We start from the raw sequence: 24,570 nt of genomic DNA, 5'->3' as shown, positions 1-24,570 counted from the left end.
GCCTCTACCCTCCCCTGGCCTCCCACCCCGTTTCAGCCTCCCACCCTTTTTTTTGGCCTCCACTTTTTTCTGGCCTCTACTGCTCTCCGGCCTCCCACCCCGTTTCAGCCTCCCACTCTTTTTTTTCGTCCTCCACTTTTTTCTGGCCTCTACTGCTCTCCGGCCTCCCACCCCGTTTCAGCCTCCCAGCCTTTTTTTCGGCCTCCACTTTTTCTGGCCTCTACTGCTCTCCGGCCTCCCACCCCGTTTCAGCCTCCCACCCTTTTTTCGGCCTCCACTTTTTTCTGGCCTCTACTGCTCTCCGGCCTCCCACCCCGTTTCAGCCTCCCACCCTTTTTTCGGCCTCCACTTTTTTCTGGCCTCTACTGCCCTCCGGCCTCCCACCTCTTTTCGGCCTCCCACCCCTTTTTGGATACCCCACTTTTCTGGCCTCTATTTCCCTTCCAGCCTCTCTTTTAGGTCTCCTGCAGCTTTTCTGCACGGCCTACATTCGTGCCATGATGTGCTCTTTGAGGAATTGAATCGATGGAAGATTTTGAATCTACTGATGGCTTAATCTCTCTCTCTCTTGTTCGCTCTTCCTGTCGTTTCTCAGGCTCCAACTCTCTGTACTTCTGTCTGTTGCTCTTGTTGTTTCCAGGCCAGCATCCTACTCCCTGTCTCTCTTTCTTCCGCAGTCGTCACCTGCTCTCTGGCTCCCTGTTGCTCACCTGTCTTCTAGATGCCTCAATGCTGCCTCCTCTCTTTCCTGAGCCTTCTGGCCTGTTCCCATTGCTGGCTTGATGCTCTTTCCCCACCTCTCTGCCTCGGACCTGTCCCTCTTCTCATCTCTCCGTTGCTACTGTTTCTTTCTCCATCACTGCCTGTCCCTTTTCCATTCTTCTCTCAGCCCTCCATCCTCTCCCAAACATTTTGCCTGTAGAGATCCATACCCCTCTCTGTGGTGTTCTTACTCGGTATAAACTGGTGCCCAGCTCCCTGTGCCATTCTCTTCTGCTCCGTGACGGCCTTTTCCCTTTCAGCTTGTAGCCCATGCCGATCCCTCTCCCTTTCTCAAACTCTTGCTCTCTCATCCCTTCAATCCCTCTCTCTTCTTGACGGTCTCTTGCTCTCCTTCCTTCCCACCTTCCTTTCCCCCCACAGATGATTTCTCTCTGTCTTTGTAGTCTCCACTCATCATTATCTCTCTTCCTCTGTCTTGCTCGCTGACCCTCTTTTTCCTTCCAAAATGCGCCTGTAGGTCTCCCCCTTCCTTTTCAAGTGATTTCACCATCTCTAATTCCACTACAGCCTCTCATCCCTTTTTGGCTTCCCAGCCTTTTTCAAACACTAATGCCCATCAGAACGTGCTCCGCCTTCTGCATCTCCTTTTTCCTGGCAGAGAGTTGCCCTGTGGCATCTAGGCCTCCACTTTCCTGCAGCCTGCCAGTCATTCTGCTCCTTCCACTCCATTTTGACCCCCACTTTTTCCTGCCTTTCAATTCCCCCAAGCCTGCCTCCCTCTTGCAGCCAGCCTGCCTCACACCCTCCCTCTTGCAGCAATGCCTGCCTGCCTGCCTCGTGCAGCCTGCCTGCCTCCCTCTTTCAGGCTCCCTGCCTGCCTCACTCTTGCAGCCTGCCTCCCTCTCTCCCTCTTGCAGCCTGCCTGCCTCACTCCCTCCCTCTTGCAGAATGCCTCGCTCCCTCTCTCCTGCAGCCTGCCTGCTTCATTCCCTATTGCAGCCTGCATGCCCCATCTATCTTGCAGCCTGCCTGCCTCCCTATCTCCCTCTTGCAGCCATGCCTGCCTCACTAACTTCCTCTTGCAGCCTGCCTGCCTGCCTCCCTCTTTCAGGCTCCCTGCCTGCCTCCCTCTTGTAGCCTGCCTGCCTCACTCCCTTTCTCTTGCAGACTGGCTGTCTCCATCTTGCAGCCATGCCTGCCCCACTCCCTCCCTCTTGCAGCCATGCCTGCCTGCCTGCCTCCCTCCTGCAGCCTGCCTGCCTCCCTCCCTCCGTCTGGCAGCCTCCACTTTTTTCCTGGCCTCTACCCTCCCCTGGCCTCCCACCCCGTTTCAGCCTCCCACCCTTTTTTTCGGCCTCCACTTTTTTCTGGCCTCTACTGCTCTCCGGCCTCCCACCCCGTTTCAGCCTCCCACCCTTTTTTTCGGCCTCCACTCTTTCTGGCCTCTACTGCTCTCCGGCCTCCCACCCCGTTTCAGCCTCCCACCCTTTTTTCGGCCTCCACTTTTTTCTGGCCTCTACTGCCCTCCGGCCTCCCACCTCTTTTCGGCCTCCCACCCCTTTTTGGATACCCCACTTTTCTGGCCTCTATTTCCCTTCCAGCCTCTCTTTTAGGTCTCCTGCAGCTTTTCTGCACGGCCTACATTCGTGCCATGATGTGCTCTTTGAGGAATTGAATCGATGGAAGATTTTGAATCTACTGATGGCTTAATCTCTCTCTCTCTTGTTCGCTCTTCCTGTCGTTTCTCAGGCTCCAACTCTCTGTACTTCTGTCTGTTGCTCTTGTTGTTTCCAGGCCAGCATCCTACTCCCTGTCTCTCTTTCTTCGGCAGTCGTCACCTGCTCTCTGGCTCCCTGTTGCTCACCTGTCTTCTAGATGCCTCAATGCTGCCTCCTCTCTTTCCTGAGCCTTCTGGCCTGTTCCCATCGCTGGCTTGATGCTCTTTCCCCACCTCTCTGCCTCGGACCTGTCCCTCTTCTCATCTCTCCGTTGCTACTGTTTCTTTCTCCATCACTGCCTGTCCCTTTTCCATTCTTCTCTCAGCCCTCCATCCTCTCCCAAACATTTTGCCTGTAGAGATCCATACCCCTCTCTGTGGTGTTCTTACTCGGTATAAACTGGTGCCCAGCTCCCTGTGCCATTCTCTTCTGCTCCGTGACGGCCTTTTCCCTTTCAGCTTGTAGCCCATGCCGATCCCTCTCCCTTTCTCAAACTCTTGCTCTCTCATCCCTTCAATCCCTCTCTCTTCTTGACGGTCTCTTGCTCTCCTTCCTTCCCACCTTCCTTTCCCCCCACAGATGATTTCTCTCTGTCTTTGTAGTCTCCACTCATCATTATCTCTCTTCCTCTGTCTTGCTCGCTGACCCTCTTTTTCCTTCCAAAATGCGCCTGTAGGTCTCCCCCTTCCTTTTCAAGTGATTTCACCATCTCTAATTCCACTACAGCCTCTCATCCCTTTTTGGCTTCCCAGCCTTTTTCAAACACTAATGCCCATCAGAACGTGCTCCGCCTTCTGCATCTCCTTTTTCCTGGCAGAGAGTTGCCCTGTGGCATCTAGGCCTCCACTTTCCTGCAGCCTGCCAGTCATTCTGCTCCTTCCACTCCATTTTGACCCCCACTTTTTCCTGCCTTTCAATTCCCCCAAGCCTGCCTCCCTCTTGCAGCCAGCCTGCCTCACACCCTCCCTCTTGCAGCAATGCCTGCCTGCCTCGTGCAGCCTGCCTGCCTCCCTCTTTCAGGCTCCCTGCCTGCCTCACTCTTGCAGCCTGCCTCCCTCTCTCCCTCTTGCAGCCTGCCTGCCTCACTCCCTCCCTCTTGCAGAATGCCTCACTCCCTCTCTCCTGCAGCCTGCCTGCTTCATTCCCTATTGCAGCCTGCATGCCCCATCTATCTTGCATCATGCCTGCCTGCCTCCCTATCTCCCTCTTGCAGCCATGCCTGCCTCACTAACTTCCTCTTGCAGCCTGCCTGCCTGCCTCCCTCTTTCAGGCTCCCTGCCTGCCTCCCTCTTGCAGCCTGCCTGACTCACTCCCTTTCTCTTGCAGACTGGCTGTCTCCATCTTGCAGCCATGCCTGCCCCACTCCCTCCCTCTTGCAGCCATGCCTGCCTGCCTGCCTCCCTCCTGCAGCCTGCCTGCCTCCCTCCCTCCGTCTGGCAGCCTCCACTTTTTTCCTGGCCTCTACCCTCCCCTGGCCTCCCACCCCGTTTCAGCCTCCCACCCTTTTTTTCGGCCTCCACTTTTTTCTGGCCTCTACTGCTCTTTGGCCTCCCACCCCGTTTCAGTCTCCCACCATTTTTTTTGGCCTCCACTTTTTTCTGGCCTCTACTGCTCTCCGGCCTCCCACCCCGTTTCAGCCTCCCACCCTTTTTTTCGGCCTCCACTTTTTTCTGGCCTCTACTGCTCTCCGGCCTCCCACCCCGTTTCAGCCTCCCACCCTTTTTTCGGCCTCCACTTTTTTCTGGCCTCTACTGCCCTCCGGCCTCCCACCTCTTTTCGGCCTCCCACCCCTTTTTGGATACCCCACTTTTCTGGCCTGTATTTCCCTTCCAGCCTCTCTTTTAGGTCTCCTGCAGCTTTTCTGCACGGCCTACATTCGTGCCATGATGTGCTCTTTGAGGAATTGAATCGATGGAAGATTTTGAATCTACTGATGGCTTAATCTCTCTCTCTCTTGTTCGCTCTTCCTGTCGTTTCTCAGGCTCCAACTCTCTGTACTTCTGTCTGTTGCTCTTGTTGTTTCCAGGCCAGCATCCTACTCCCTGTCTCTCTTTCTTCCGCAGTCGTCACCTGCTCTCTGGCTCCCTGTTGCTCACCTGTCTTCTAGATGCCTCAATGCTGCCTCCTCTCTTTCCTGAGCCTTCTGGCCTGTTCCCATCGCTGGCTTGATGCTCTTTCCCCACCTCTCTGCCTCGGACCTGTCCCTCTTCTCATCTCTCCGTTGCTACTGTTTCTTTCTCCATCACTGCCTGTCCCTTTTCCATTCTTCTCTCAGCCCTCCATCCTCTCCCAAACATTTTGCCTGTAGAGATCCATACCCCTCTCTGTGGTGTTCTTACTCGGTATAAACTGGTGCCCAGCTCCCTGTGCCATTCTCTTCTGCTCCGTGACGGCCTTTTCCCTTTCAGCTTGTAGCCCATGCCGATCCCTCTCCCTTTCTCAAACTCTTGCTCTCTCATCCCTTCAATCCCTCTCTCTTCTTGACGGTCTCTTGCTCTCCTTCCTTCCCACCTTCCTTTCCCCCCACAGATGATTTCTCTCTGTCTTTGTAGTCTCCACTCATCATTATCTCTCTTCCTCTGTCTTGCTCGCTGACCCTCTTTTTCCTTCCAAAATGCGCCTGTAGGTCTCCCCCTTCCTTTTCAAGTGATTTCACCATCTCTAATTCCACTACAGCCTCTCATCCCTTTTTGGCTTCCCAGCCTTTTTCAAACACTAATGCCCATCAGAACGTGCTCCGCCTTCTGCATCTCCTTTTTCCTGGCAGAGAGTTGCCCTGTGGCATCTAGGCCTCCACTTTCCTGCAGCCTGCCAGTCATTCTGCTCCTTCCACTCCATTTTGACCCCCACTTTTTCCTGCCTTTCAATTCCCCCAAGCCTGCCTCCCTCTTGCAGCCAGCCTGCCTCACACCCTCCCTCTTGCAGCAATGCCTGCCTGCCTCGTGCAGCCTGCCTGCCTCCCTCTTTCAGGCTCCCTGCCTGCCTCACTCTTGCAGCCTGCCTCCCTCTCTCCCTCTTGCAGCCTGCCTGCCTCACTCCCTCCCTCTTGCAGAATGCCTCACTCCCTCTCTCCTGCAGCCTGCCTGCTTCATTCCCTATTGCAGCCTGCATGCCCCATCTATCTTGCATCATGCCTGCCTGCCTCCCTATCTCCCTCTTGCAGCCATGCCTGCCTCACTAACTTCCTCTTGCAGCCTGCCTGCCTGCCTCCCTCTTTCAGGCTCCCTGCCTGCCTCCCTCTTGCAGCCTGCCTGACTCACTCCCTTTCTCTTGCAGACTGGCTGTCTCCATCTTGCAGCCATGCCTGCCCCACTCCCTCCCTCTTGCAGCCATGCCTGCCTGCCTGCCTCCCTCCTGCAGCCTGCCTGCCTCCCTCCCTCCGTCTGGCAGCCTCCACTTTTTTCCTGGCCTCTACCCTCCCCTGGCCTCCCACCCCGTTTCAGCCTCCCACCCTTTTTTTCGGCCTCCACTTTTTTCTGGCCTCTACTGCTCTCCGGCCTCCCACCCCGTTTCAGTCTCCCACCATTTTTTTTGGCCTCCACTTTTTTCTGGCCTCTACTGCTCTCCGGCCTCCCACCCCGTTTCAGCCTCCCACCCTTTTTTTCGGCCTCCACTTTTTTCTGGCCTCTACTGCTCTCCGGCCTCCCACCCCGTTTCAGCCTCCCACCCTTTTTTCGGCCTCCACTTTTTTCTGGCCTCTACTGCCCTCCGGCCTCCCACCTCTTTTCGGCCTCCCACCCCTTTTTGGATACCCCACTTTTCTGGCCTGTATTTCCCTTCCAGCCTCTCTTTTAGGTCTCCTGCAGCTTTTCTGCACGGCCTACATTCGTGCCATGATGTGCTCTTTGAGGAATTGAATCGATGGAAGATTTTGAATCTACTGATGGCTTAATCTCTCTCTCTCTTGTTCGCTCTTCCTGTCGTTTCTCAGGCTCCAACTCTCTGTACTTCTGTCTGTTGCTCTTGTTGTTTCCAGGCCAGCATCCTACTCCCTGTCTCTCTTTCTTCCGCAGTCGTCACCTGCTCTCTGGCTCCCTGTTGCTCACCTGTCTTCTAGATGCCTCAATGCTGCCTCCTCTCTTTCCTGAGCCTTCTGGCCTGTTCCCATCGCTGGCTTGATGCTCTTTCCCCACCTCTCTGCCTCGGACCTGTCCCTCTTCTCATCTCTCCGTTGCTACTGTTTCTTTCTCCATCACTGCCTGTCCCTTTTCCATTCTCTCAGCCCTCCATCCTCTCCCAAACATTTTGCCTGTAGAGATCCATACCCCTCTCTGTGGTGTTCTTACTCGGTATAAACTGGTGCCCAGCTCCCTGTGCCATTCTCTTCTGCTCCGTGACGGCCTTTTCCCTTTCAGCTTGTAGCCCATGCCGATCCCTCTCCCTTTCTCAAACTCTTGCTCTCTCATCCCTTCAATCCCTCTCTCTTCTTGACGGTCTCTTGCTCTCCTTCCTTCCCACCTTCCTTTCCCCCCACAGATGATTTCTCTCTGTCTTTGTAGTCTCCACTCATCATTATCTCTCTTCCTCTGTCTTGCTCGCTGACCCTCTTTTTCCTTCCAAAATGCGCCTGTAGGTCTCCCCCTTCCTTTTCAAGTGATTTCACCATCTCTAATTCCACTACAGCCTCTCATCCCTTTTTGGCTTCCCAGCCTTTTTCAAACACTAATGCCCATCAGAACGTGCTCCGCCTTCTGCATCTCCTTTTTCCTGGCAGAGAGTTGCCCTGTGGCATCTAGGCCTCCACTTTCCTGCAGCCTGCCAGTCATTCTGCTCCTTCCACTCCATTTTGACCCCCACTTTTTCCTGCCTTTCAATTCCCCCAAGCCTGCCTCCCTCTTGCAGCCAGCCTGCCTCACACCCTCCCTCTTGCAGCAATGCCTGCCTGCCTGCCTCGTGCAGCCTGCCTGCCTCCCTCTTTCAGGCTCCCTGCCTGCCTCACTCTTGCAGCCTGCCTCCCTCTCTCCCTCTTGCAGCCTGCCTGCCTCACACCCTCCCACTTGCAGCCATGCCTGCCTGCCTGCATTGTCTTGTTTCCATGCCTGCCTTACTCCTTCCCACTTACAGCCTGCCTGCCTGCATCCCTCCCTCTTGCAGCCAGCCTGCCTCACACCCCCCCCGTCTTCCAGAATGCCTCACTCCCTCCCTCCTGCAGCCTGCCTGCTTCACTCCCTGTTGCAGCCTGCCTGCCCCCATCTATCTTACATCATGCCTGCCTAGCTCCCTATCTCCCTCTTGCAGCCATGCCTGCCTCACTCCCTCCCTCTTGCAGACTGCCTCACTAACTTCCTCTTGCAGCCTGCCTGCCTGCCTCCCTCTTGCAGCCAGCCTGCCTCACTCCCTTTCTCTTGCAGACTGGCTGTCTCCATCTTGCAGCCATGCCTGCCCCACTCCCTCCCTCTTGCAGCCATGCCTGCCTGCCTGCCTCCCTCCTGCAGCCTGCCTGCCTCCCTCCCTCCGTCTGGCAGCCTCCACTTTTTTCCTGGCCTCTACCCTCCCCTGGCCTCCCACCCCGTTTCAGCCTCCCACCATTTTTTTCGGCCTCCACTTTTTTCTGGCTCTACTGCTCTCCGGCCTCCCACCCCGTTTCAGCCTCCCACCATTTTTTTTGGCCTCCACTTTTTTCTGGCCTCTACTGCTCTCCGGCCTCCCACCCTGTTTCAGCCTCCCACCCTTTTTTTTCGGCCTCCACTTTTTTCTGGCCTCTACTGCTCTCCGGCCTCCCACCCCGTTTCAGCCTCCCACCCTTTTTTCGGCCTCCACTTTTTTCTGGCCTCTACTGCCCTCCGGCCTCCCACCTCTTTTCGGCCTCCCACCCCTTTTTGGATACCCCACTTTTCTGGCCTGTATTTCCCTTCCAGCCTCTCTTTTAGGTCTCCTGCAGCTTTTCTGCACGGCCTACATTCGTGCCATGATGTGCTCTTTGAGGAATTGAATCGATGGAAGATTTTGAATCTACTGATGGCTTAATCTCTCTCTCTCTTGTTCGCTCTTCCTGTCGTTTCTCAGGCTCCAACTCTCTGTACTTCTGTCTGTTGCTCTTGTTGTTTCCAGGCCAGCATCCTACTCCCTGTCTCTCTTTCTTCCGCAGTCGTCACCTGCTCTCTGGCTCCCTGTTGCTCACCTGTCTTCTAGATGCCTCAATGCTGCCTCCTCTCTTTCCTGAGCCTTCTGGCCTGTTCCCATTGCTGGCTTGATGCTCTTTCCCCACCTCTCTGCCTCGGACCTGTCCCTCTTCTCATCTCTCCGTTGCTACTGTTTCTTTCTCCATCACTGCCTGTCCCTTTTCCATTCTTCTCTCAGCCCTCCATCCTCTCCCAAACATTTTGCCTGTAGAGATCCATACCCCTCTCTGTGGTGTTCTTACTCGGTATAAACTGGTGCCCAGCTCCCTGTGCCATTCTCTTCTGCTCCGTGACGGCCTTTTCCCTTTCAGCTTGTAGCCCATGCCGATCCCTCTCCCTTTCTCAAACTCTTGCTCTCTCATCCCTTCAATCCCTCTCTCTTCTTGACGGTCTCTTGCTCTCCTTCCTTCCCACCTTCCTTTCCCCCCACAGATGATTTCTCTCTGTCTTTGTAGTCTCCACTCATCATTATCTCTCTTCCTCTGTCTTGCTCGCTGACCCTCTTTTTCCTTCCAAAATGCGCCTGTAGGTCTCCCCCTTCCTTTTCAAGTGATTTCACCATCTCTAATTCCACTACAGCCTCTCATCCCTTTTTGGCTTCCCAGCCTTTTTCAAACACTAATGCCCATCAGAACGTGCTCCGCCTTCTGCATCTCCTTTTTCCTGGCAGAGAGTTGCCCTGTGGCATCTAGGCCTCCACTTTCCTGCAGCCTGCCAGTCATTCTGCTCCTTCCACTCCATTTTGACCCCCACTTTTTCCTGCCTTTCAATTCCCCCAAGCCTGCCTCCCTCTTGCAGCCAGCCTGCCTCACACCCTCCCTCTTGCAGCAATGCCTGCCTGCCTGCCTCGTGCAGCCTGCCTGCCTCCCTCTTTCAGGCTCCCTGCCTGCCTCACTCTTGCAGCCTGCCTCCCTCTCTCCCTCTTGCAGCCTGCCTGCCTCACTCCCTCCCTCTTGCAGAATGCCTCGCTCCCTCTCTCCTGCAGCCTGCCTGCTTCATTCCCTATTGCAGCCTGCATGCCCCATCTATCTTGCATCATGCCTGCCTGCCTCCCTATCTCCCTCTTGCAGCCATGCCTGCCTCACTAACTTCCTCTTGCAGCCTGCCTGCCTGCCTCCCTCTTTCAGGCTCCCTGCCTGCCTCCCTCTTGTAGCCTGCCTGCCTCACTCCCTTTCTCTTGCAGACTGGCTGTCTCCATCTTGCAGCCATGCCTGCCCCACTCCCTCCCTCTTGCAGCCATGCCTGCCTGCCTGCCTCCCTCCTGCAGCCTGCCTGCCTCCCTCCCTCCGTCTGGCAGCCTCCACTTTTTTCCTGGCCTCTACCCTCCCCTGGCCTCCCACCCCGTTTCAGCCTCCCACCCTTTTTTTCGGCCTCCACTTTTTTCTGGCCTCTACTGCTCTCCGGCCTCCCACCCCGTTTCAGTCTCCCACCATTTTTTTTTGGCCTCCACTTTTTTCTGGCCTCTACTGCTCTCCGGCCTCCCACCCCGTTTCAGACTCCCACCCTTTTTTTCGGCCTCCACTTTTTTCTGGCCTCTACTGCTCTCCGGCCTCCCACCCCGTTTCAGCCTCCCACCCTTTTTTCGGCCTCCACTTTTTTCTGGCCTCTACTGCCCTCCGGCCTCCCACCTCTTTTCGGCCTCCCACCCCTTTTTGGATACCCCACTTTTCTGGCCTCTATTTCCCTTCCAGCCTCTCTTTTAGGTCTCCTGCAGCTTTTCTGCACGGCCTACATTCGTGCCATGATGTGCTCTTTGAGGAATTGAATCGATGGAAGATTTTGAATCTACTGATGGCTTAATCTCTCTCTCTCTTGTTCGCTCTTCCTGTCGTTTCTCAGGCTCCAACTCTCTGTACTTCTGTCTGTTGCTCTTGTTGTTTCCAGGCCAGCATCCTACTCCCTGTCTCTCTTTCTTCGGCAGTCGTCACCTGCTCTCTGGCTCCCTGTTGCTCACCTGTCTTCTAGATGCCTCAATGCTGCCTCCTCTCTTTCCTGAGCCTTCTGGCCTGTTCCCATCGCTGGCTTGATGCTCTTTCCCCACCTCTCTGCCTCGGACCTGTCCCTCTTCTCATCTCTCCGTTGCTACTGTTTCTTTCTCCATCACTGCCTGTCCCTTTTCCATTCTTCTCTCAGCCCTCCATCCTCTCCCAAACATTTTGCCTGTAGAGATCCATACCCCTCTCTGTGGTGTTCTTACTCGGTATAAACTGGTGCCCAGCTCCCTGTGCCATTCTCTTCTGCTCCGTGACGGCCTTTTCCCTTTCAGCTTGTAGCCCATGCCGATCCCTCTCCCTTTCTCAAACTCTTGCTCTCTCATCCCTTCAATCCCTCTCTCTTCTTGACGGTCTCTTGCTCTCCTTCCTTCCCACCTTCCTTTCCCCCCACAGATGATTTCTCTCTGTCTTTGTAGTCTCCACTCATCATTATCTCTCTTCCTCTGTCTTGCTCGCTGACCCTCTTTTTCCTTCCAAAATGCGCCTGTAGGTCTCCCCCTTCCTTTTCAAGTGATTTCACCATCTCTAATTCCACTACAGCCTCTCATCCCTTTTTGGCTTCCCAGCCTTTTTCAAACACTAATGCCCATCAGAACGTGCTCCGCCTTCTGCATCTCCTTTTTCCTGGCAGAGAGTTGCCCTGTGGCATCTAGGCCTCCACTTTCCTGCAGCCTGCCAGTCATTCTGCTCCTTCCACTCCATTTTGACCCCCACTTTTTCCTGCCTTTCAATTCCCCCAAGCCTGCCTCCCTCTTGCAGCCAGCCTGCCTCACACCCTCCCTCTTGCAGCAATGCCTGCCTGCCTCGTGCAGCCTGCCTGCCTCCCTCTTTCAGGCTCCCTGCCTGCCTCACTCTTGCAGCCTGCCTCCCTCTCTCCCTCTTGCAGCCTGCCTGCCTCACTCCCTCCCTCTTGCAGAATGCCTCACTCCCTCTCTCCTGCAGCCTGCCTGCTTCATTCCCTATTGCAGCCTGCATGCCCCATCTATCTTGCATCATGCCTGCCTGCCTCCCTATCTCCCTCTTGCAGCCATGCCTGCCTCACTAACTTCCTCTTGCAGCCTGCCTGCCTGCCTCCCTCTTTCAGGCTCCCTGCCTGCCTCCCTCTTGCAGCCTGCCTGACTCACTCCCTTTCTCTTGCAGACTGGCTGTCTCCATCTTGCAGCCATGCCTGCCCCACTCCCTCCCTCTTGCAGCCATGCCTGCCTGCCTGCCTCCCTCCTGCAGCCTGCCTGCCTCCCTCCCTCCGTCTGGCAGCCTCCACTTTTTTCCTGGCCTCTACCCTCCCCTGGCCTCCCACCCCGTTTCAGCCTCCCACCCTTTTTTTCGGCCTCCACTTTTTTCTGGCCTCTACTGCTCTCCGGCCTCCCACCCCGTTTCAGTCTCCCACCATTTTTTTTGGCCTCCACTTTTTTCTGGCCTCTACTGCTCTCCGGCCTCCCACCCCGTTTCAGCCTCCCACCCTTTTTTTCGGCCTCCACTTTTTTCTGGCCTCTACTGCTCTCCGGCCTCCCACCCCGTTTCAGCCTCCCACCCTTTTTTCGGCCTCCACTTTTTTCTGGCCTCTACTGCCCTCCGGCCTCCCACCTCTTTTCGGCCTCCCACCCCTTTTTGGATACCCCACTTTTCTGGCCTGTATTTCCCTTCCAGCCTCTCTTTTAGGTCTCCTGCAGCTTTTCTGCACGGCCTACATTCGTGCCATGATGTGCTCTTTGAGGAATTGAATCGATGGAAGATTTTGAATCTACTGATGGCTTAATCTCTCTCTCTCTTGTTCGCTCTTCCTGTCGTTTCTCAGGCTCCAACTCTCTGTACTTCTGTCTGTTGCTCTTGTTGTTTCCAGGCCAGCATCCTACTCCCTGTCTCTCTTTCTTCGGCAGTCGTCACCTGCTCTCTGGCTCCCTGTTGCTCACCTGTCTTCTAGATGCCTCAATGCTGCCTCCTCTCTTTCCTGAGCCTTCTGGCCTGTTCCCATCGCTGGCTTGATGCTCTTTCCCCACCTCTCTGCCTCGGACCTGTCCCTCTTCTCATCTCTCCGTTGCTACTGTTTCTTTCTCCATCACTGCCTGTCCCTTTTCCATTCTTCTCTCAGCCCTCCATCCTCTCCCAAACATTTTGCCTGTAGAGATCCATACCCCTCTCTGTGGTGTTCTTACTCGGTATAAACTGGTGCCCAGCTCCCTGTGCCATTCTCTTCTGCTCCGTGACGGCCTTTTCCCTTTCAGCTTGTAGCCCATGCCGATCCCTCTCCCTTTCTCAAACTCTTGCTCTCTCATCCCTTCAATCCCTCTCTCTTCTTGACGGTCTCTTGCTCTCCTTCCTTCCCACCTTCCTTTCCCCCCACAGATGATTTCTCTCTGTCTTTGTAGTCTCCACTCATCATTATCTCTCTTCCTCTGTCTTGCTCGCTGACCCTCTTTTTCCTTCCAAAATGCGCCTGTAGGTCTCCCCCTTCCTTTTCAAGTGATTTCACCATCTCTAATTCCACTACAGCCTCTCATCCCTTTTTGGCTTCCCAGCCTTTTTCAAACACTAATGCCCATCAGAACGTGCTCCGCCTTCTGCATCTCCTTTTTCCTGGCAGAGAGTTGCCCTGTGGCATCTAGGCCTCCACTTTCCTGCAGCCTGCCAGTCATTCTGCTCCTTCCACTCCATTTTGACCCCCACTTTTTCCTGCCTTTCAATTCCCCCAAGCCTGCCTCCCTCTTGCAGCCAGCCTGCCTCACACCCTCCCTCTTGCAGCAATGCCTGCCTGCCTGCCTCGTGCAGCCTGCCTGCCTCCCTCTTTCAGGCTCCCTGCCTGCCTCACTCTTGCAGCCTGCCTCCCTCTCTCCCTCTTGCAGCCTGCCTGCCTCACTCCCTCCCTCTTGCAGAATGCCTCACTCCCTCTCTCCTGCAGCCTGCCTGCTTCATTCCCTATTGCAGCCTGCATGGCCCATCTATCTTGCATCATGCCTGCCTGCCTCCCTATCTCCCTCTTGCAGCCATGCCTGCCTCACTCCCTCCCTCTTGCAGCCTGCCTGCCTCCCTAACTCCCTCTTGCAGCCATGCCTGCCTCACTCCCTCCCTCTTGCAACCATGCATGCCTCACTCCCTCCCTCTTGCAGAATGCTTCACTCCCTCCCTCTTGCAGCCTGCCTGCCTCACTCCCTCCCTCTTGCAGAATGCTTCTCTCCCTCTCTCCTGCAGCCTGCCTGCTTCACTCCCTATTGCAGCCTGCATGCCCCATCTGTCTTGCATCATGCCTGCCTGCCTCCCTATCTCCCTCTTGCAGCCATGCCTGCCTCACTCCCTCCCTCTTGCAGCCTGCCTGCCTCACTGCCTCCCTCTGGCAGACTGCCTGCCTCCATCTTGCAGCCATGTCTGCCTCCCTCCCTCCATCTTGCAGAATGCCTCACTGACAGTCCTTATTTCATGTAAAGGCGACCTCTGGTTTCAAAATCTTCAGCCTTCCTTTCTTTCCTAAACATTGCTTAGGAGATATGGCTTGGAAAAGTTGATCTTTTGTAATTTTTTGTTAGATTGCTATGCATTTTCAAATACTAAACCAGATTCAGTTTCTCATTCTTCAGATGATGCCTACTTTTCATTTATTTATTTATTTTAGTATTCTGGGTCGTTGAGTATTTATCTGTATCTATTAATCTTGTATTTGTTTCTATTTTTTAAAATCAGAAATGAGTGCTAGTATTAAAGATGCTGTAAACATGTCTAACAAATTGGAAGCACAAAACATAGTTTTTTTAAAAAAAAACCAAACCAACCCAAACCTGCCAGGTCTTATATTTAAAGTTTACTGAAGAATATGATTAAAATGAACATTATTTTAAACTACTAAACATTCACAAGAAGCCCTTCTGTTCCCTATGCGTTAGCAGGGAAACAATGTGTAGACTGACTGGAGTTTAATTTGGCTCCTGGAATTCAAATTATCTCAAGTTTTTGTTTAACCAGGTTAACCAGGCTTTGATTTTGCTTTATCTTTCCAGTTATGAAAAAAATCTTTAACCCAAAGGTGAATTTCAGGCAGAACTAAGTTGAAGTTTCTGTGAAATTGCTTCATCACGAGCACCCATAAATTAGGTCCTGTTGAGAAACTACTTTGCAATTAATGTTATGCTCTGTGACAGGCTAATAGAAATCAAGACCATGATGTTGTCCTTCTAGCTTTTTGTTTAAATAGATTTACAGTCCAGTATAAACTTTATGATTCCTTGCCATGAGCTTTCTTTCATCACAGTTATTCTGTATCTCAGTTATAAAATGCTTAAGGCTACCACTCTGTTTAAGTTTGTCAGTTTTTACTTTCTTCTTTTTAAGAGACCTCTTCTGATGACTTGAACTCTTCTGTCCCTATATTTCATGTTCAAAATTATCAGAATTACTGTTCATATGCTTTCCAGATTCAGAGTTAAGACAATGTCCTGAGGGTTGTGAGTGAGCTAAACCAGAATAATTTACTCTATTGCATATTAAATTGGGAGAAGAAAAAAAGCTGTCTCTGTGAAGGTTTTGATGAAAACCCACGTATCTAGACAGCAAAAGCTAAGGGAGAGGTTTTCAGTGCATCCATTTTCTTTTTCTTTGAATTTTTTCCTATTCTCAGCATATGGAGAGTGGGTGCATAAGCACTCTGAACCCAGTGGTACATATATATTTTATCTATATTGTTGCATACAACCAGCTGTAGTTCATTCTTACGGCTGAGCTTTGGCATATCTGCTGTGGACAGGTCTGTAGTATGTTTAGTCTGGCCTATGCTTCATCTGGTCAAATATAAGAAATATTTGGGACTTTGCTAAAGCAGGAGGCTTTTCTCCTCCAGAGAGCATTAAGCTTAGGCTGATAATGCCTCTTAAGAGCTTACAATGCCAGTAATGTGTCTGGACTTGAGATGAGGTTTTTGTAAAACTGACACTATGCACATATCCTCCACATCTGATTCTCATGCTGTTGCAAAGATTAAGCTGAAAGCATTTTTACAGCTTGTGTCAGAAACTGTGCTGTAACAAGCAATGCTTTAACTTACCAAATGTTTTCTTTGATCTTTGAATCATGAAAGTAATTATTTTAAATTTAAAAAAAGTGAATTCTGCATTTAGCCCAAGACTTGTTGCAAAGCTAAGCTTCAGAGCTTCAATGCTGCTGAAAGTTTGCAATGGAAATCCATAGGCGGTAACGACAGAAAGACATGAATGGTTGGATAGATCGTCAGTACTATTATTTCACCGGTTAACAAAGAAGAATCTTAACAGTGTAATTGCATTAATAAATTACAAATCTCTGCAGTACCCTTTGTACAGGTAGTCAGTAGCTGTTGTAAAAGTGCTAGATATATTATTTTCAGTCTAAATTTGTAACTGTGTTGTTATAATTTCTTCTAACAGCTACGGGAGTTTTGTTTCTGAAGATGCAGGCCCAAACACACTGATTGCTACAGTTAATGCTGTTGACCCTGATGGAGATGGTGTGACATATGATATTCTGTCTGGGAATCAAAAAGGAAACTTTGTTATTGACCCTAAGAAAGGTAATACTATATTATCTTTTTGCTGCTGCAGTCATAATGTTTATTCTGATGCAGCTTGAATTTGGTCTTCTTTAGGTAGCAGTTATGAAAACTGGATAGTGTAGGCTATTTTTGAAGCTAACACTAACCTAATTGTACAAAGTGCACGGAAAAGATGCAATTGTTCTAGGCTGTCTTATAATGTTAAAAAAACCCATATAATTTTCCTAAAAGCTTTGTGTAATTGACCTGTCTTACTTGTTCAGTGTTTGCTTTCAGGCAGTAAATTAATAAAGAGCATTATTATAGATAACTGGTAACTTAATAGAGAATATTATTATTGATAACAGTAAGTGTGACATTCCAAAATGTCAAACAGGTATTTGAATAACATTCAATTTAGGAAACTAGTTTCAGAGGTGCAGCAAGAAAAGGCTACTCTGCAGGGTAAGGTGAAATGGGAGTCGAGGGTGACAGCAAGGCAGACAGGGGCCAGGACCTCACAGCCACAGACCACCATCCTGAGCAAGAAGAGCAGAGCAGGTCCTGTGATATAAACGTGGTTCACCCAACAGTCCAGTGGTCTCCAGACAAACATGCAGTGATGGGGCAGGTCTCGGGTCAAGCTGGGAAGCCAAGGCAGCAAGGCAATGTCAGGGGCAGCAAGATGCACGGCCAGATACAGCACACACTGGCGGGGACGGGGCTTGGGAAAGGACCTGAGCTTAAGCGCGGCTCCCAAGACATGGGCTAGAGGCCACAGACAAGGCTTGTGACAACTGACTGTCTGATCCAAGGTTAGCCGGCTGCATCCTGTCAGAGCTGGCCTTGAACATGGGCAGCCAAAACCAGGGAACAGGAGGAAGAGTTTGAAAGGCCTGTTGGTGCACTCAAAGCTTGGCATTCATCTGCTGTGATTAGCCAAAGATACTATTAGTAATCAAATAGCCATGTGAGGTGAAAAAATCCAATAGGATGACAGTTCTGGCTGGAGTAGTTTTCTTTGAGCAACTTTTAAAATAACTCAATTTCAACTGGTTTAAAGTGGGCATTTGGGTTTTTAGATGAGGCTTTTTTTCCCCATGCTTACGTCTATGTCCTGATTATGCATGTGTGAACAAACACTCCTTAACTGAGTTTACTTGTGTTGTAGTGACACAGAATGATGCATCTGTAGGCAGAATGAACTACCACTGTTTTATTTTAGTGAAGGCAAAAGTATGAACTAAGTAAGTATACTTTCATATAAAGACAAAATCATTCACATGACCAATGATGATTTAGCCAAGAGTACTGCATACACGAGAATGAAAAATATGTGGAGAATACTTTGCAGTTCAAGTATTTTGTTCTGAAATACTGTTTTTTACATCTTTTAAAATTATTTTCAGTAGTCACATATTTTTAAAACCCCAAAGGATAAAATACCACAACGTCAGTGTCCTCGTTAAAAGAAAAGCATAAACACATATCATCTGAGTAGACTGGCATATCCCTTTAAATTAACAGGGATTTTTTGATGTTTATTGCTTGAAAAAACAAAAGAGGATGTTTCGAGACAGGAACAGGCAATCAAATTGAAATCCCATGGAAAGATTAAAGTGACTTAATTAACTTCAGTTAAACTACATTATATTTAACCTGTTTGAATTGTAATTAAAAATCTGCACTTAAATTTCTCAAAGCACAAGCATTTGAATCTATAGAAAGGGGTAAGCTGTGCTAAGTTATTCCTTCTCTTTATTTCGTAGAGATCACTGAGTACAAAATTTTAATTTCAGGGGAAATCATGTTTTTGCAGTATTAATGTTAGATTCTGAAATGTTGCCAAAAATATGGTCAGCAGGTAACTTGCAAGTGTTGAAACATGATCCTGAGTTTATTGAGAGTTCTTTTTATCCTTTCTGACTTAAAAATAAAATTGTAGCTTCCAAGAGTTAAATTTCTAAAGATACTTTGGTACCTAAAGAGGAATGATAGTTTTAAAAGTGTCTGATTGCCACAGGGGTAGTATATCTGATGCTTGTAAAAATATGTATTGTAAGTGCTCAAAGAATCTTAACATCTGGTTGATAATATCTCTTAGGATTAGCTCCATAGTTTTAACATAGATAACTATGTATGGTTCTTACATACTTTTTTTTACCAATGAATATTTATGGTCTCTGAAAATTTTAGAAACATTAGCATTTTTTTCACAATACTTTTGGGCTTTTGTTGCTTGATAAACCAGTAAAGGTTTATACAGTGGCTTGCAGCAGTTTCTTTTCAGAAATGATGTCAGGGGAATAGTCTGTATCCCCTTGTCACAGAAATGTCAGGGTAAGTGAGGATGTGTCAAAAATCAGTGCTGCAGCTAAAACAATACATTTGCAGGCAAATTGAGTGACACTGATGCTGTGACAATACTCTGTTGTAATGACAATCACTATTATGCCTGATGAATAACAGACGTGGTTGATGGATGATGCAGCAAAAGAATGACAGCTTCTTACTGCATGGTCTCAGCTGGAGTCTCTTTTGCTTTTGTAGCAAATCTGTCATACTTCTTCCTCTGATGGTGCCTTTATGTCCCATTCAGCAGGGTGTATCATTTGGGTGACCTGGGAGAGTAGTAAAATAGAGGTTTCTGAGGATGCTGCTATGATTGTGCCACAGGAAGGTAAACTTGGAACTAGCTTCAGCTGAGCTAGCATTGGTAGCTACAGCAGTAGACATGGTGACATGCTTCATCATGATAATGATACAGAACATAGCCAGGCATGCTGGTGGGGCTGGTGCAGGTTAAGCAGAAGCCTGCCATAACATTTCTCTGGGTTATTGTTTTGTTTGAGGTTTTTTTATGCAGCAGATAGGCTAAAGCTAGTATGTGCAGGGCAACTGAATTGTACCTGTTGTCTCATTTAGCTCTGTAGACATACCTGCAGCCTAACAAACCTGTCATGCTGTCTGAATTTTGTTTTTATATTGGGCTGCAGTAAAAATACTGTAGTTAAATTAAACTCCAGCAGCTTTGTGGTTTATTGATGAGCAAGTAAGGCAGAATGGTTTGTTGGTGTGCTTACTAGTAAGAAGAATAACAGTGATTGGTTAATGTAGTAAAAACATAAACCCCCACATCCTATTGTTGTTTTTACAGGGCTAGTTAGACTTCGTTTTGTTGGAGAATGGCTTGCAGAGCAAGGTCATGGGTCTGTGCAGGAGCTGATTACAGCCATCTGAGGTAAACAAAGGAAAAAACCCAGGGTACAGTTATGTTAACAAGGAAGGAGATTCAGGGCTCAGTTATGCTAACAAAGAACTGTTATGTTAACAAAGAGAGAAACTGAGGTACAGAGTGGCCTTGATTATAATGGAAAACAACCTTGGGAAAGAAAGCAAGTCAGAAGATGGAGGATGTTGATACCTCAAGGGGTTGGGATATTATAATGTAACCTTTTAGATATATCCAATAGATTTGCGAGTAGTATTGTAGAGTGCTTATATAAGATGTGATTTCTTTTAATAAAGTTGAAGCTTGCTCTATCATTCACATTGAATCGACTGCTTGCTTCCTCCGCCCACTGCATCGTTCAAGCCCGTTTCCTAGGCTGAAGGGGACAGAATATGTACTTAATGTCACAACTACTGATGATAACTTCTCAGGAGGGCCCTGTTCTCTTACAAGTACTGCCCAGGTTGTTGTGAAAATTGATGATGTCAACAATAACAAACCTGTCTTTCAGAAGGTAAATATATGAGGCTTGGTCATTTGTATTATACTGTGTGGTGAATATTTAAGACTGTGTTGTCACTGCAAGTGATACAGCAGATGAGCTCTTCAAGGACTGGTCCACTTTTGGCTCTCTTTGTGTCCTGATGCTACTGTCTTCCTCATCTCTTCCATCTCTCTCCTAAGACTTCATGGTTTGTTCTCCTCTTGTGGCAGAACAGCCCCTGTGAGCACTGTCTCTTCCCTGAACCACATCTCATTGCTGGCATTTTAGAAGATAAGGTTGAGGGAATAACTTTTGGAGGTTCTGTGTGACATCTGTGAGGAGGAATCGATAGGTGTAGCTATCTGTGCAGTGAACTTGTTCCAGAATACCTTTCTAAATTACAAAGGCTTCTTCTCATGATTGGAATCGATGAAAGAGAAGAATGAAAGTGTTTTAGCTTAATTTATAAAGTATTGTAAAAAAAATAAATGCTTGAATATGTTTTCAGAATGTTAATTCATATTAAAGATCCGCTGTTGAAAAATTTCAAATTTGATGCTGACGGGCAATGTTGCATATTTTGAAAAGTCAGTGACTATCCATGTCAGTCTTTGTAAGTCTCAGTCATCTGTCCTTGACAAAGTTACTTTGGGTAGAAATTGCTTTTTGACCAAAGTGATTCTGTGGTTTCAGCAAGTGTATGCCCTCTTTTATGTCTTTTGCTAATGTAGAAAAATATTTGCATTTGGAGGTATATGTAACTGTAACTTTTTCTCCAAATATTGTCACTAGTTGGAGATGCTCAGTGACCTCGTCTTCTGTTTTGTTTGTATAACTGGAAAATAGAAAGTGAAGCCTGTATATTAATCATGATACAGATAAAACATTAACATCAATGCATATGAATGGGAAGTATAGCTAAATCTTTTTTTCTTTCTTCCCCCTCTAGTATATCCTTAAATCAAATGGCATAGTAAATCCTTGATTTTTCTTTTTTTTTTCCACTCCTCCCTTAGTGTCAGTATTATCGGGAACAGCTTCTGTATTGGAAAACCAGCCTTCGGGGACAGTTGTACTGCAGGTTGAAGCCACTGATGCTGATGAGGGAGGCAATGGTATAGTGAAATATGGATTGATGCACAGAGGTGATGTCCTACCCGCATTTAGTATTCATCCTGACACAGGTAAAGAGAATATCAGAACTGCTACTGGCAGATAGAAACCACTTTGTTACATTGATGAAAAAAAAAACTTAAATAAAATCAGACTTTGTGCTTTTTCATTGAGTTTTTTGATAGCAGACAAAATATAAACTGTATTACCTTCATGAACAAATGCTCTCCTTTTAGTTTCATACATGTTCAGTAGTGAACTAGAACTGATGTTTACCTGAAATATAGAAATTCTGCGGTGTGAATAACTTAAGTGTTTTTGTAACTAGATGTAAAGAACCCCACCATATTTTAAATGCACATTATCTTTCAGCGTTACTAATGGCATATAAATGATTTATCCAAATGCCTGTACTCTTAGAAACAGCAAAGAGACTAAGTCTTGGAAAGCCAAAACTAAGTTCAGGCTGAACTTTTGGAGGATAAAAACCAGAAAACATGCATTTACCTTATACTTAACTGCTCTTCAGAATAAATATTTTTTTAGAAACTCAGTCTCTTAGTTTGGATCACTGTGCTCAGTGAAGTTAGTTTAGATCACTTCTAAATTTAAGTCCAATTGTATGTAGATGTAAGTGTATATGAAGCTTGTGTCTTTCTGAGCAGTAGAATTTAAGCTGTTGAAACTTGTTAAATCTTGTGATTGGATCCTTGAACCTGAAGTTCACATTATAGGTGTATTTAACCTGTTGCATTGTATCTCAATGTATTGACAGTCAAATAAAGATCTGAATGTAGAATTTTGTCAAATGCATAGTATTTTAACTATCTGGTATTTAATTTGTTTTCAGGAGCTCTGACAACTGTTCAAGTATTTGATTGAGAAAAACAGAGGGAATATCCTATCACTGTCACAGCAACAGATCAGGCAGCGGAACCACTCACTGGAATATGTCAGATAAATATTATCATCCTGGACCAAAATGACAATGATCCCAGATTTGAAAACACCCACTATGAATGTAATTGAGAGTCACTGGATAGAGTTTCAGTGCCCTGAGTGTGAGCTTATCTGATGTCTAAGATTTTTGTGTTTTGTCTTCCCTGGCAGTAGATCTTGTGACCAGCTAAGTGCAGCCAGAGATGCACTTACCTTAATTAATTGCAGAATTGTTATTCTGTGTAGTGTGCAGTGTAACAAGTACAGTCTTGGCTCGTAGGCCTTCCTGTTGTTATGAGAAAATTCCTTGAAAGAATAGCCATGTCAGTATCTTTCCTTACCTGAGTATACCAAGTGTCTGTGGTATACACAGAGATGTGAAAGTTGGAATAAGCGTGTGAGTGGGCAGTACTGAGCACTAACTGTATCCTTTTCTGATTAAATAGGTTTTTGTCATAACTTTTGATTACATATTTCTCCCATTTGAATTTAATCATTCTTTGTTGTTGTTTTACCTTTACTTCTTGGTTCTTCAAAAACCCCATCCTGTTTATGAATAAACACCTACAGGCATATGTAATATTAATTAAAAAATGAAGACTGATAATTCTCAGTTTTTACACAAATCCTAGAAAGTAGTTTCTCACAATGTGGTCTTTTTCTGGTTTTATGCAATAAATTAAAATACCATTTATGTATATTTCATACAGAACAATTAGTCACCTACTGAAAATACAAGCCAAAAAAAGAGTAGTGTCTCATAAGAAATAAGAATTCCAGGTTATGAGTGTGATAATACGAAGTTCAAATGTGATCCATAGCTCTGGAGTTATAGCAGCTCTAGAATATTCAGTTTGATTTTTATGGCCATCATTCCAAGGAAGATAAAGTTACAGCCTCCATACATTATTATTTTAGTATTTCTTCATATCTTAGTAAGATGTTCATGGTATTTTCGTGAATTAATGATCAGTTTGAAATATCCTTTCCTTACATTAGATTTTCTGAGAGAGGACACAAGAGTTAGGACCAGCTTTCTTCGTGTTGCAGCCCATGATGATGACTACAGCTCAAATGCTGCCGTTACATATTCAATAGCAAGTGAAGAACCAAATTATTTACAAATTAATTCTACTATGGGCTGGGTGTTTGTGAACCAACCCATATCTGAGGTACAGTGCTTGCTTTCCTTTTTAAGATGGCTATCTCAATATATTTTAGGAGGGACTGAGGTCGTGAGCTTGTCCTTACATGTGTGTTATCCCTTCACAGTAAAGGATCAATACATCATGTTTAAATTAAGCATGAGTCTGAGGCTTTTAGCTGATGAGTTCATTGACTGTAAATTGCATATAAGGAAGTCCTGCTTTTAGCTGGAAAGTAGCAGCTGACAGCACTGCCTCTGAGAACTTGTTCTTTCCAGTTCATGACCTCTGGCATTCTAATACCAAGGACTGGAGAGCTGAGACCATAAGCAGGGCAACAAGAACTTCACTGTGTTAACAGGCCAGCCTGCATGAGAAAGAGTGTGAAATTTTGCTTCTGATACAGATTCTCAACTTGATACATGTTAGTCATAGTGGACTAAGCATAGCTACCCCTCAGGAAGGTGAAGGCATAATGAACAATACTGTTGCATGTAGTTATCTAAAATTTACCAGTTTCAGCCATTTTTGAATAAGGAGTCTGATATTTTCAGAATTGTAAAATAATGTGTGTTGAAGTGAAAATATTGTTGTAGATGTCAATCTTTAAATACATAATAGATAGTTTTAGTATTGAAGTTTAACTTCTAAGTAACTGACGCACAATACTTTGGTGAAGATGTATCCTTTAAATATATTTTCTTTATCAAATCTAAGAACACTACAGCCCTTATAACAAGAACTGTTGATAGGTAAGCTTAAGAACTCAGAGCACAAAGTGGTTTTTTTGTTTGTTTTGTTTTAAGCTTTATGTGAAATCTGCTAAGGTTTATTGAGACAAATAGCCACATTTTCCAACAATCTTAATAAAATAGCAACCTTGTACCTACTTCATATTCTGAGCTCAGTATTCTGCAGTTGTGGCTATTTTCCTTCTAAAGTTTTCTAAAGTGTGCCTTTAATTTTATATATTATTTGTGGAAAAAAAAAAAAAGCAGCTCATTGGAGCCCTGATCAAAAGCCTCTATAATGAAACCTTTTTTATTATTCAGAGGTCGTCTATAATTCGAGAGATTATTGCTACAAATGGAGGTAATAGGAGCAGTAAAGTTGAACTTTGGTAACTATTACCAGTGCAAAAAACCCCAGCCTCTGCAGTGGGAAAGAGACAGCTATGAAGTTGTTATTCCAGAGAATACTACACGAGATACATCAATTTTTGTAAGGTTGGGACAGACTTGTTTGCCTGTATATAGCTCTAAGGCTGTAAAGTAACTGAACATTGCTTATGTGCTTAAATATAGTGACGTTTTTTAACAGTTTTGTGTATTGTAGGACCCAATAACTTGCTATCAGTTTTCTTTTAGAAATGCTAATAGTAACCAGCATTTTTGCTGGTTTTTATTTATTTATTTTTTTATATGCATGCAACCACTATTTAATTTCCTTCCCATTTGGACAACGCTATAGGTGATCCAGTTTTTGAATGCTGCTGTGTTACCTGAGGTGATTATTGGGCTTCGCAGTACTTAGAGTTGTTTAGTGTGATTGCTCGTTATGAATAATTGGAAGAGCTTTATGAAGTATCTCCAAAACACATATTTTTAGGGTA

The 24,570-nt window shown here is 47.2% G+C and overlaps 1 pseudogene; it reads left to right on the top strand.

The window, feature by feature from the left end:
- Positions 1-24,570, top strand: part of LOC141963933 (neural-cadherin-like) — a 99,192-nt pseudogene that overhangs the window by 46,775 nt on the left and 27,847 nt on the right.

The sequence above is a fragment of the Athene noctua genome, chromosome 9 (assembly GCF_965140245.1).
Source record: "Athene noctua chromosome 9, bAthNoc1.hap1.1, whole genome shotgun sequence".
Lineage (NCBI taxonomy): Eukaryota > Metazoa > Chordata > Aves > Strigiformes > Strigidae > Athene > Athene noctua.
Note: the sequence above shows the minus strand (reverse complement) of the source record. Positions and strands in the feature narration are given on the sequence as shown.